Raw genomic sequence first — 11,961 nt, 5'->3', positions numbered from 1 at the left:
TGTTTCCGCTTGTTCGCTGTCGTTCCCTGTGCTTGTATACTTATGACGGTCATCCCAAATACATTTTATTGCGATAGCAATTATATGGACACTCCAAACCAGATTTCTGCCGTCGTCGTCGCCGTCGCCGTGAGGTTCCGTATGACGTCAACGGCGATGAAATTGTCGCCGCGCTCCGGACGCTGTATGTGCGAGTGAAAGGGCGCGAGGGACGCGCGCTTTCACGGGGAGCGAACGCACGTCGGAGAGCAAACGCGCGTTCTGCGCCGGTGGTAAGTGGTTCTTGAGGGAAAGGGAAAGGTTGGCGCTATCTTCTGCAGCCCTTGAGGGAGCACGGCTCAGCGCCAAGCGCCGGGCTCCCTGAAGGCCCGCAGAATTAAGCGTCTCTTTCCTCCTTTCCATATATAGAGAGCAAACGCAACTTTCTCCATCGCGCGAATGGCTGTGGGGGGGGGGGGACGGGAGGGAGGGAGGGGAGGCGATGTTTAGCTGCGGCACCAAATACGTATTTATATAAAAAAAAACTCCGCGCGCGTTCGGTGCGAACGCGGGCAAACCGCCGACGGCGTCGACAACAGTTCTGCGCGTTACTGGTGCTGCTGCATGTCCAAGTTTATACAGCTGATAAAACTACTATCCTTACACCATATAGCTCTAATAATTTGCTATCGCAATTGGTGCTTCGCCTTTCGGGTGAAACTGCTACAACTTATTTTAACACGAAAGTGTTTTATGCCGGGGTCCACCAAGACTTCACTGACGTATTTCCGTCACGGAAATACGTCAGTGACGTATTTGTGACGTATTTCCGTCACGGAAATACGTCATAGAACATAATACAAAGAAAGAAACCAGAAGAAAAAGTTCCACAAACATGCAAAATTTGGAAATCGAACCCACGACCTCTCGGTCCGCGACGATAGATCGCCGAGCGTTTAACCCATTGCGCCACAAACGCATTTGCAGAGAGCTACACAGACGCGCCTTATATATCTAACACTCCTCCGTGTACCCGCGCTCTTGCTCGGGGCGGTGCCGCCGCCTACGAGCAGAAAAGAGAAGTACTGCATTATGACACTAACGCGCACCGACAGTGAACGCTTCGGTGGTCTCAGCACTACGACGCCTCGATGCCAGCATTCGAAGGGACGCTGGCATCAAGAAGCACTACCAACGCCACCTAGGTGGCGTTCACCGTACTCAGCACAGCGGAGCGTGGCCTCCGCAATTAGCTCTGAAAATGTTTCTGAAGTTGATCGCGGAGGCTGCAATTACGACGCGCTGTACGCGCTGATTTGACTCGGTGACGATTCAGTTACGTGCTTTGTCTTGCGCGTTGTATTAGTGTGTCAGTTACGTGCTTCGTCTTGCGCGTTGTGCTAGCGTGTGCAGCGTAGTGCAGCTTCCATATGCACGACGGTTGCTCATGGTCATCGACGTTGGTAGTCGTGATGGAGGAGACGTGCCACCAGGCGTCAGCGTGGGTGCATCAACGCCTAAGGGCGCTTTAGCCACAAAACACCAATAGACATTATATATCAATGTGCAATAAACATTACACTACTTCTGTGAAGACACGTTTCACTTTCGTGTTCTATACCGATTCCTATATAAGAGGGATCAACCCCATTTTTTTTTACGACGTCTTCATTCGCGCAAACTTATTCAACGAGCTTATTTTTTAGATGACAATTTATTTCTCAAGGGCAACGCTGCAATGCCAGCCGAAGGAGCACAGACCAGCCCATTGCGCGTTTTTCATGCGCAGATCTAGACTTTGCAGATTGAGGGACTAATGAAAAAGCATAAAAAACACGTGACTAACAAAAGCATAAACGCAAGAACATATCACATAAGAATCCAGTTAGGATACCACTGCTCTCTCTCGTCAGCGCTTTGTAGCGTGTTTGCCTCGTTTACCGTCTCGTGAAGAAGTCATTCGGTTACTACACGTGCGCCCTTGCTTGCGGCCGCATGCATAGAGCATTGTCAGTATGAACTGCGTAGTATTCGCAGTCGTGCTCCTTTTCTTTTCTTCGGCGAGAATGACGGCTCGCCGTGGATGCCGAAGCACACGAGCAGGATCTGCTCCAAACACTTTGTGAACGGCGGAGTAGCCAATAAAGGAAAAATCAACGCCTAGAAACGCTTCATTTATAGATTTGCAAAAATGCGTTTCTGCGCACGTCGGCCACGAAATGAACGAAATACTGTAAATAGCAGCGCTGCAGTTGGACATTTCTGTGACCACGCACCGGCAACAGGGGCGTAGCCAGAAATTTTTTTCGGGGGGGGGGGGGGGGGAGCAAGCGTCTGCTTTCCTCTACGTGACGTCATCGATAATAAATATCGGTAGTTTAAGCAGACTCTATACATGTATATCAAGGACATGGGACCCCCCCTCGCGTGTGCTTGTGAAGAAATTAAGTAAAAAGTAAAGCAAGCTCAGTAAAATACAGTAAGTACGCCAGGTACAGTGGGCGCTTGGAGCAACGGTCTCTCATCGCGCCACTGAATGGATCAGTCTTCGAAAACGCATCATTGAGACGACCCGACCGATCGGAGAAGCCATCATTAATTGTTAATCTTCGTTAAGCCTAGATGGCGTCGTCCTCGTCCGGGCGAAGTGCGTTTCACAAGTCAAGGCCGCTATACACGTGAAAATGCATGCGTGACCAGGCTATACCTACTCCCATAGCAATAGCTTGTTCGCTGCGTCTTTGAGCTAGAAAACTTAAGTACGCGCAAAAACGGGGAAGGCTTTTTTTTTTTTTTTTCGAAGCTTTCGTCGCCCTGCTCCATCATACAAGAGTTGCATTTCCTGCGGCAAGTGCATGGGCCGCTGTGTCTTCCGCTGTGTGCGAGTGTGCAGCCGTCATTTGACTTTATGTCAACAGATTCAGAATTGTACAGAATATTTCACCGCGCAGCATAGACATGGCATGTGTACGCATTTTAAGTAGTGCGTGCAACTCGATCATTTCTGCTTCACTTACGCCGGTGCAAACAGGAAGCGGCCTCGTACCTCACAGAATCTCGACTGGTTGGTGTACTAGTGATGCAGGAATGAACTCCGGTCTTGTTCAGTGCATAGTGCACACAATCAATTTCTCAGGATGCGTGAACTCCGACGAGAACTGTCAGCGCCTGCAACAAGAGTTTACTTACGCTGTACTACGCACAGCAGTAATCCGTGCTTGTCGGCTGTCTCTTTCGTGCATTCTGTTGCGAGTCGGTGGAATTTCACTGCTGGCATCAACCTCTTCGTGTGTACATTGCTGGTTTGGGATTCCACAACACAACAGCAACTACCAGCCTTGCGTAATTGCTGGTTTGGGATTCAACAACACAACAGTACCTACCAGCCTTCCGTAGGGGCGCAATCGCATACAAGAGACGTTTCGCGCGTAGAAGATCCTGCGCGAGCGCGGCCTAACCTGCGCCTGAAGGGAAGCGGCGGAAATGTATACCGGAAATTTCGACCACCTGGGGTCTTTAACGTGCACCTAAATTTAAGTAAACGGGCCTCGAGCATTTTCGCCTTCATCTAAAATGCGGCTGCCGCATTTGTTGCTTCAGAATGCGGCCGCCACATTCTCGCCCAAAACTTCAGAGTGTCAAAGCCTTGACAAACACCATGACAGTTTTTTCCCATATGCAGCAATGATGCGCTGTAAATTACCAACCCAAACGGAAGCGCCCAGGAATGAAATTGTGATAGTAGCACCGCTTCCTTGAATTATGTCAGCGCGAAGCGACGAGAACAAAGGGTGGGTAATTGGGGCGAAGGGGGGGGGGGGTGGAAAAAATTTCGGAACCCCCCCCCCCCCCCTGGCTACGCCCCTGACCGGCAACGTAGCAAAAACGACGTGTAATCACCGAATGTCGATTTGAGACTGTTCTCATTCAAAAAACGTCGCGGTAGCATAATCTTGGTTTGAGCTAGTTGCAATGCGCCGCAAGCTCCCGTGCTGTTTGTGTGTTCTTCGTCTTCGTTTAACTTGCACCGCAGATTTTCCTCCAATAAGTCGTGGTAGCGTGTGCGCTTCCGCTTATGCGTGAAAACCACTTGCAGATATAAAAATGCATGCATGTTCTCCCTACCTGCAAGGAAACGTCGTACACTTGTTTCCCTTGCTGAGAGTGACCGACGGGGCCCTCAAGTCGGCGCCGTCGGTCTCCTTCACGTTGTAAACGTGGCCCGCCACATACAGCTTGTCTCCTTTGTCGAGTATAGGCGCACGAAAGAAGTTTTCAATACAGCTTATCGGCTTAAAGCCGCAAAACAACACACGCGACATTTTGAACGTCACGCGCGCGTTGAAACACGTTCAGTCGCTGCCGCGGGGCTCGGAGCGGCCGTCTCAGTGTTTCACATTCCTACCACCATTGGCGCTGCACGGCGTTGAGACAAATTTAACAGGGCTATTTGAGCTAGAGCTTACTAAAATACGAGTCAGGACAAAAGGGAACAGAAGACGTAAACCGAAGAGCTGGTGGGATGAGGAGGTTAAGAAGGCCATAGAGAAACGTCAGGAAGCATCCAGGGAACACAGATATTCAAAGCAGAGGGGTGAACCAGAAGCTGATGTAGGCAGAAAATGGAATAACTTTTTAAACTGTAGAAGGGAAGCATCCCATTTGATCAATGAGAAGATCAGAAGAAAGGGGAGCCAATGGTTGTCAGAAGTAAACAAAAAGGATAGAAAAGCAGCCAAGAAATTTTGGGAACATCTCAACTCCTTGAGTAATAAGACTAGCCTAGAGCAGAGGTTTATAGTTACAGCTCAAGGTGTTCGACTAGAGGGAGATGAGGCAATGGAACATATAAGAACAATGATGACAGAAAAAATTTAAAGAACGAAACATAGCATGTGCTCAATCAGGTGAGGATGGACTAGTCAGTGCAGTGGCTCCACTGGCACAAAGCGAGTGGGAAAGGGCAGAGAAGAGGGTTCCTAGTAGCACGTCGACAGGTCCTGATGGCATCCCAATTATGTTGATAAAGACATTGGGCCCAAAATCTAAGAAAGCATTAAGAGAGGCAGTGAGCAAAATGATAATGGACGGTAAAGCCCCCGACGGGTGGAGACTGAGCAGGATGAGCATGATATACAAGGGAAAGGGGGACAAAGCCGACATAAACAACTACCGTCCCATAACAGTGACGTCAGTGGTTTACAGGGTGGTGATGCAGATTATAAAGGACAGACTGCAGGCATAGGTGGAGAGCGAGGAGGTGCTGGGGAACTACAAAATGGGTTCCAGAAACAAAGAAGGTTAGAAGATAATCTGTTCTCATAGACACTGTGGGGGAGCACACGCTGCCACCTTCTCCCGCGGGCGCTCGCCCGTCGCCGGCGCACGGAGCGCCCGCGACAGCAGCCGGGTGGACATCTCGTGCGCGCACACCGCGCGCTGCGGGAGCCGGATGATGATAAGTGGTTCTTGAGGGAAAGGGAAAGGTTGGGGCTATCTTCTGCAGCCCTTGAGGGAGCACGGCTCAGCGCCGCGGGAGCCGGGCGAACACGGGAGAAATGCACTTTGCCCTCTCCCGGTTCTCGCTCGCCTCTCGCGACGCGCGTGCCGCGCGGGAAGAGGGAAAGTATCCGGCGGGCGAGGAGGACACTCCCCTCGCGGAAAGGCAAAAAGGCATAAAAGAGCGCGACCGAGAGACAATCGCGCTCTCTGACCTCGCTTGACGCTACAATTTGCGTAGCAGGCGAAGGTAATCTGACTGCTAGTTGCGTAACCCGACGACTGCGAGGAACATTCGTAAGTCCGGGTGGCGTTGCGTACCGCGTGAGCATACAGCCGCGCCGGGCTGGCACCTTGGTAGTTCCTGCCGGGGAAGCGAACGTCTAGTGACCACGGAGCGCCGAGTATGGACGACGAGTCGTCGAGGCCACGACGGGAATGTGGCGTGAACGCTCGACGCGTGGGTGTGCGGTTTCACCAAAGACTGCTGTGAGGGCCAGTGCGGTGATTATCCTGTGCTGCGACTCGAATTGGTGATGATGCTTGCGAACATTCCCTTCGCAACAGACGTCGATGGTGTCCCCGGATACGGCCAACTATGCTGCTGATCACAGTGCCGTTCCGTGCAGTTTGCTATGCAGTTGCTGATAATAATTTCCAGGAGCAGAGCAAGACGAGATACGGCCGTGCGAATTGCCTGCAGTACGCGCTGGAACAACTGACGCCCTTGCAGTACTGACGGCGCTACGCCGGCCTTGGAGCCGCACGAACCGCTAGCCGGCGGACGACCACCCCCTCCAGCGCAGCCGACACCTAGGGCGCAGCACTGAGAGTCACCTTCGAGCCCCGACAACGATCCCGCCTCGCAAGCCCGAGCAGTGCAGCTGACCAGCCGCCTCCGAGTCGGCATCAAGTGTCCGCCAGCTGAGGGCTACATCACCACAACGCTTCCTCGGTCGCCAACCTCGGCGGGTACTCAGGCAAACGGACGTCCCTAGGTGCCAGCCTCAACGTACGGGGGCCTTCTTAAGGGGGGGAGGATGTGGGGGAGCACACGCTGCCACCTTCTCCCGCGGGCGCTCGCCCGTCGCCGGCGCACGGAGCGCCCGCTCCCCTCCCTCGTCTCCCAGCAGAGGACTTCAAAATCGTTTTCAGACCGGGAGGGGGGCTTGACCTCCGCACTACCACTAACGGAGCCCTGCTATAAATCCTCTGCACGCTTGCCACCATCGACTATGCCACCGCCCGCACCGCCGACCGTGTACGGATCAATCCGTACAACAACTCCCTGACTATCAGCACCCCATCTGAACCCCGCGCTCGTCTCTACCTTCGGGTATCGGAACTCCGCCTGGGTCCCACCTCTTACCCCCTGCGTGCCTACATGGCAGCACCCGACAACGCCCTCCGCGGCATTATATACAACGCCGTGGACTCCCAAACCCAGGACGAGATCGTCCAAGATCTACAAGCCATGAATGTCAACACCCCCTACGCCATCGCCGACGCACGCCAGATGGGGCGCTCGCAATCTATCCTCATCACCTTCGTCGGCACTACAACACTCCCCAGTGCCATCGTCTTCAACTGCGGGATCTACCGCTGCCACCCGTTCCGCCCGAAAGCCGAGGCCTGCACTAACTGCTGGGCTCCCGGCCACCGCGCGGACGTGTGCACGAAGCCCAAATCCACCCTCTGTCACCGCTGCGGCCAGGCTCACAAGGCAGTCGAGCCCCCGACCTGCGTCCCCTGCTGCATCTTGTGCAGGGGAGCCCACGTCACGGGCTCGCGTCCGTGCAAGCTCCGGTTCGACCGGAACGGCCCGTCGTCACCTCCGGCCACCTCTAAGCCTCAGCCTCCCCCACCAGCGCCACCCACCGGGCCCATCCACAAGACCTCTCGGCCTTCCCGCCGCCGCTCTCCCTCCCGTGGTGCCCGGTCTGCCAGCCGCCACCGCTCCGTCTCCTTCCCGCCTCTGCCCAGGTCCGAGGCGTCCACCGCCCCCACCACCACATCACCGGTAAGCTGGAAATCGCAGCCTCACACGTCGGACCCCCAAACCGCGGCCCTCAAGGCCACTATCGCTGCCCAGCAGCTACAAATTCAGGAGCTGTCGCGCCAGTTGCAGGCCGCGCTAGCGCGTCTGTCCTCCCCCGCTCCTTCTCCTTCTCCTTGCCCAGCTACCGCACCTTCACAAACGCCGCCTCAGCTGGCGCCAGCAGAGGAGCCAATGAACACGGCACCCTCGGCTGCGTCATCGCGCGCCTCCTCTCCCACCCGCCACCCCCCGCACAAACGCCGATCACCCTCTTCCGATGACGTAGCGCCCGAGCGTGACATCGTTCGCAAAACAACCTCCTTCTTGGAGGCGTTTGAGCAGCGCGTCATGGCGCGCTTCGTGCGACTTGAGGAGCGCATCGCCAGTGTCGACAACCGCGTGGCCACCATCGAATCCCACCTTACCGCCCTAGACACCAGGGTCGCGGTCCTAGAGGCCCGCCAGAGCGCGACTGAGGCCACCCTCGCGCACCTCTCGCTCCCCGCCCCCCTCCCCCCGGCACCTACCCCAACTCCGTCCGGTGACCCTGCCATCCATCATGGCCAGACACCCCCCGCACCTTAATCTCTGGCAGTGGAACTGTCGGGGGTTCCGCGGCAAGCGGAGCACCCTGCAGCTCCACCTCCAGAACATCCCTCCCGACACTCTCCCCTCTGTCCTAGCACTCCAGGAACCCCTAGCTCCCGTGAAGCTGCGCGACTACACCTCCTTTCATCCTTCTTCTGAGACCCACCCAAACGTTGCCACCCTGGTGCACCGTAACCTTGCTGCCGTGCTGCACCAGCTGGACGTTTCAGGCTGTGCCCATCTCCTCCTCGAAATCCTTCCCCGCCGTCGCACTGAGGCAAGCCTCTTTGTTCTCAATGTGTACAGCCCTCCCAAAGCCCCTTCAGCCCCTCTACTCCTCGTCCTCCGCAAAGCGCTCTCCTGCGCTGGCCGCAACGCCATGGTCGTTCTGGGCGATTTCAACGCACCTCATACTAGCTGGGGCTACCCCCAGAACACCCGCAAGGGCCACTCGCTCTGGACTTTCATCCACAATGAATGTCTTTCCGTCCTTAATGACTTCGCTCGCCCCACCAGGATCGGATCCAGTGTCCAACGAGACACCAATCCGGACCTTACCCTCGCCAAAAATGTAGCCGATCCGACCTGGTCTAATACTGGAGTCTCCTTCGGTAGCGATCACTACATCCTCTGCACCACTTTCCCTCTCCCCTCCCTTGCTCGCACCTCTACTCGTCTCACCCAGATAGTTGACTGGGACCGCTTCCGTTCCACTCGTCTTTCTACTTCCTCCTCTGCTCCTATCATCGATCTCTCTGCCTGGACTGAGACCCTTTTGGCAGACGTCCATACTGCCACATCCACACTCCCTGCAGCACCACACTCCACCACGGCAGACAGCCGTCTACTGCACCTTTGGGAGGCCTATCACGCTGTCCACCGCCGGTGGCAGGCTCAGAAACACAATCGCCGCCTGCGCCTCCGTTTGGCCCGGCTCGCGTCGGACATGGAGGAGCACTGCTCCTCTCTTCTTCGACAACAGTGGGGCCAGACATGCGACCGCATGGCCGGCAACCTGGGTCTCCGCGACACGTGGTCACTCCTCAGGGTGCTGCTAGACCCTACACACACCAAAGCTTCCCAGCGCAAGGATATATCCCATCTCCTTCACTCCTCCCCACTCACCGATACTGTCTTCCTGGCGGCCTTCCTGACCGCTACCTCTGCACCGACCCCCCTACAACTCTTCCCGCCTACACCGGTTCCCCTAACCCTGACCTTGAGGCGGACATCTCCCTGGGAGAGGTTCGTGCGGCGCTACTCACGCTCCGCACCACTTCGGCCCCGGGGGCGGACCGCATCACTAACAAGGCACTCCGAAACCTAGATACCCCCTCCCTCGAAGCCCTTACTGACCTTCTCAATGAGCATTGGCAGGCTGGTACTCTTCCTTCCTCCTGGACCCATGCACGTGTCTCTTTCATCCCCAAACCCGGTAAACCTATTGCCCTCGAGCACCTCCGCCCCATCTCTCTCACCTCCTGTCTCGGCAAGCTGTTCGAGCACGTCATCCTGGCTCGCCTCCAGACCTATCTGGATCATCATGACCTATATCCGGACTCTATGTTCGGCTTTCGTCCCCAGTTGTCCACCCAGGATGTCATGCTCCAGCTTTCCGAGGATGTCCTACACCCCTCCCACCACAAACGCGCTCGAGCTATCCTGGCGCTGGACCTTACCAAAGCATTCGACAATGTACACCACACCGCCATTTTGGACGCTCTCTCCTCCCTTCATGTCGGACCCCGTGTCCATGCTTACGTGACCGCTTTCCTCGCCCACCGCACAGCCGAGATCTCGTACGGCCCACTTTCTTCTCCTTCTTTCTCCCTTGGCAACAAGGGTACTCCCCAAGGCTCTGTCTTGTCCCCTCTTCTATTTAACGTCACCCTCTTCCCGCTGGCACGTGCACTACGCACTATCCCAGCTCTGTCTCATGCTTTCTACGCCGATGACATCACCCTATGGGTGACCACCGGCAATCTTGGCGACATGGAGACCACTCTCCAGGCGGGCGTGGACGCGGTGGCGACTCACGCCCGGTCTGTCGGGTTGAGCTGCTCCCCGGCCAAATCGGAGCTTTTGCTCTTTCTGCCTCGGGGGATGGCCCCCCTGTCGCCTTCTCCACTCACAGTCTCCCTTGACGGCACACCCATTCCCCTCGTCTCTACTCTCCGCATTCTCGGACTCTTTCTTCAGTCCAATGGCAAGCACACCACCCTCATCACTCGACTCACAAACACTGTACACCAGACCATCCGCCTAATACGCCGCATTGCCAACCGTCACCACGGCATGCGCGAAAACGACCTCCGCCGCCTAGTCCAGGCCTTCGTTCTCAGCCGCTTCATCTATTCTCTTCCGTATATTTTCCTTTCACGCACCGAGGAAGACAAAGTCAACAGCCTCATTCCTCAGGCATATAAGTCGGCCCTGTCTCTTCCCACATCTACTTCAACGGCTCGGTTACTGTCGATGGGCGTCCACAACTCCCTTACAGAGCTGACGGAGGCCCATCGCACGGCCCAGCTCCTCCGTCTCTCCCGCACTCGGCCTGGTCGCGCACTTCTCTCTACCCTTAAACTCTCCCCTCTTACCCCTCTTCCCACCTCACTGCCCAACCCTTCCCACGTCTACTCCCTGCTAACCGTTAATCCCCTCCCTAAGAATATGCACCCTGAACACCACCCGTCCCGTAGAGCAGCGCGAGCCTCCGCGCTCTGGCGTCAGTACGAACGGCAACCCGCCGTGGCTTACGTGGATGCCGCCCCGTACCGCCACTACCCAGCCCATGCCTTTGCAGTCACTGACAACTCTTTTCGACCCACTCTTACTGCCTCAGTACACACTTCGACCTCGGTCGAGGCCGAAGAGGCAGCTATTGCCCTTGCCATCACGCAAACCTCCGCGGAATACATTTTCAGTGATTCCAAGCCTGCAGTCTACAACTACGCGGTTGGACGGGTGGCATCCCCGGCCTCCGGTATCTTGCGTTCCGACACTGTTCCCTCTCGCCCAATCCAAATCATCTGGGTGCCCGCTCACGCGGCCCATCCTGGCAACGAGGCGGCCAATTCCATCGCTCGCGATTCGACTGACCGAGCAAGCCCGCCCCCGCCGGGAATGGATACGCGCGATGCGCTCCTCACGTACCACGATATCACCTTGCACTACCGCCTATCTCGTCTCACCTTCCCCCCACCGCACAAATCCCTTTCCCAGCACCACCAACACTTGTGGCGCCACCTTCAGGCCCACACCTTTCTTACTCCTGCACGTCTTGCCCTCTTCCACCCCGGGACGTACTCGCCGGCCTGCCGCTTATGTGACAGCTCCCGCGCCGATTACGATCACATCTTATTCTCCTGCCCGGCACACTTGCCCCCTGCCTCTTGGCACCTAACCAGTCCGCAGCAGTGGGAGGCTGCTTTGTCCAGCACCGAGCCGGATCTCCAACTCCGGCTGGTGACCTGGGCAGAGGACGTCGCGACTAGGCACGGCCTGGACGCCACAACCGGCAGCCTGAAGGCCGCCCACAACGCTGCTTTTTAATTTTCATTACTTCGGGCCTTCTCAATAAAAGTTTTCCACCACCACCACCCGCGACAGCAGCCGGGTGGACATCTCGTGCGCGCACACCGCGCGCTGCGGGAGCCGGGCGAACACGGGAGAAATGCACTTTGCCCTCTCCCGGTTCTCGCTCGCCTCTCGCGACGCGCGTGCCGCGCGGGAAGAGGGAAAGTATCCGGCGGGCGAGGAGGACACTCCCCTCGCGGAAAGGCAAAAAGGCATAAAAGAGCGCGACCGAGAGACCCCCGCGCTCTCTGACCTCGCTTGACCTACTGCCTGGACGGAAT

Source organism: Dermacentor silvarum, chromosome 3 (assembly GCF_013339745.2).
Source record: "Dermacentor silvarum isolate Dsil-2018 chromosome 3, BIME_Dsil_1.4, whole genome shotgun sequence".
NCBI classification, from domain to species: Eukaryota; Metazoa; Arthropoda; class Arachnida; order Ixodida; family Ixodidae; genus Dermacentor; species Dermacentor silvarum.
This window is presented reverse-complemented; position numbering follows the sequence as displayed.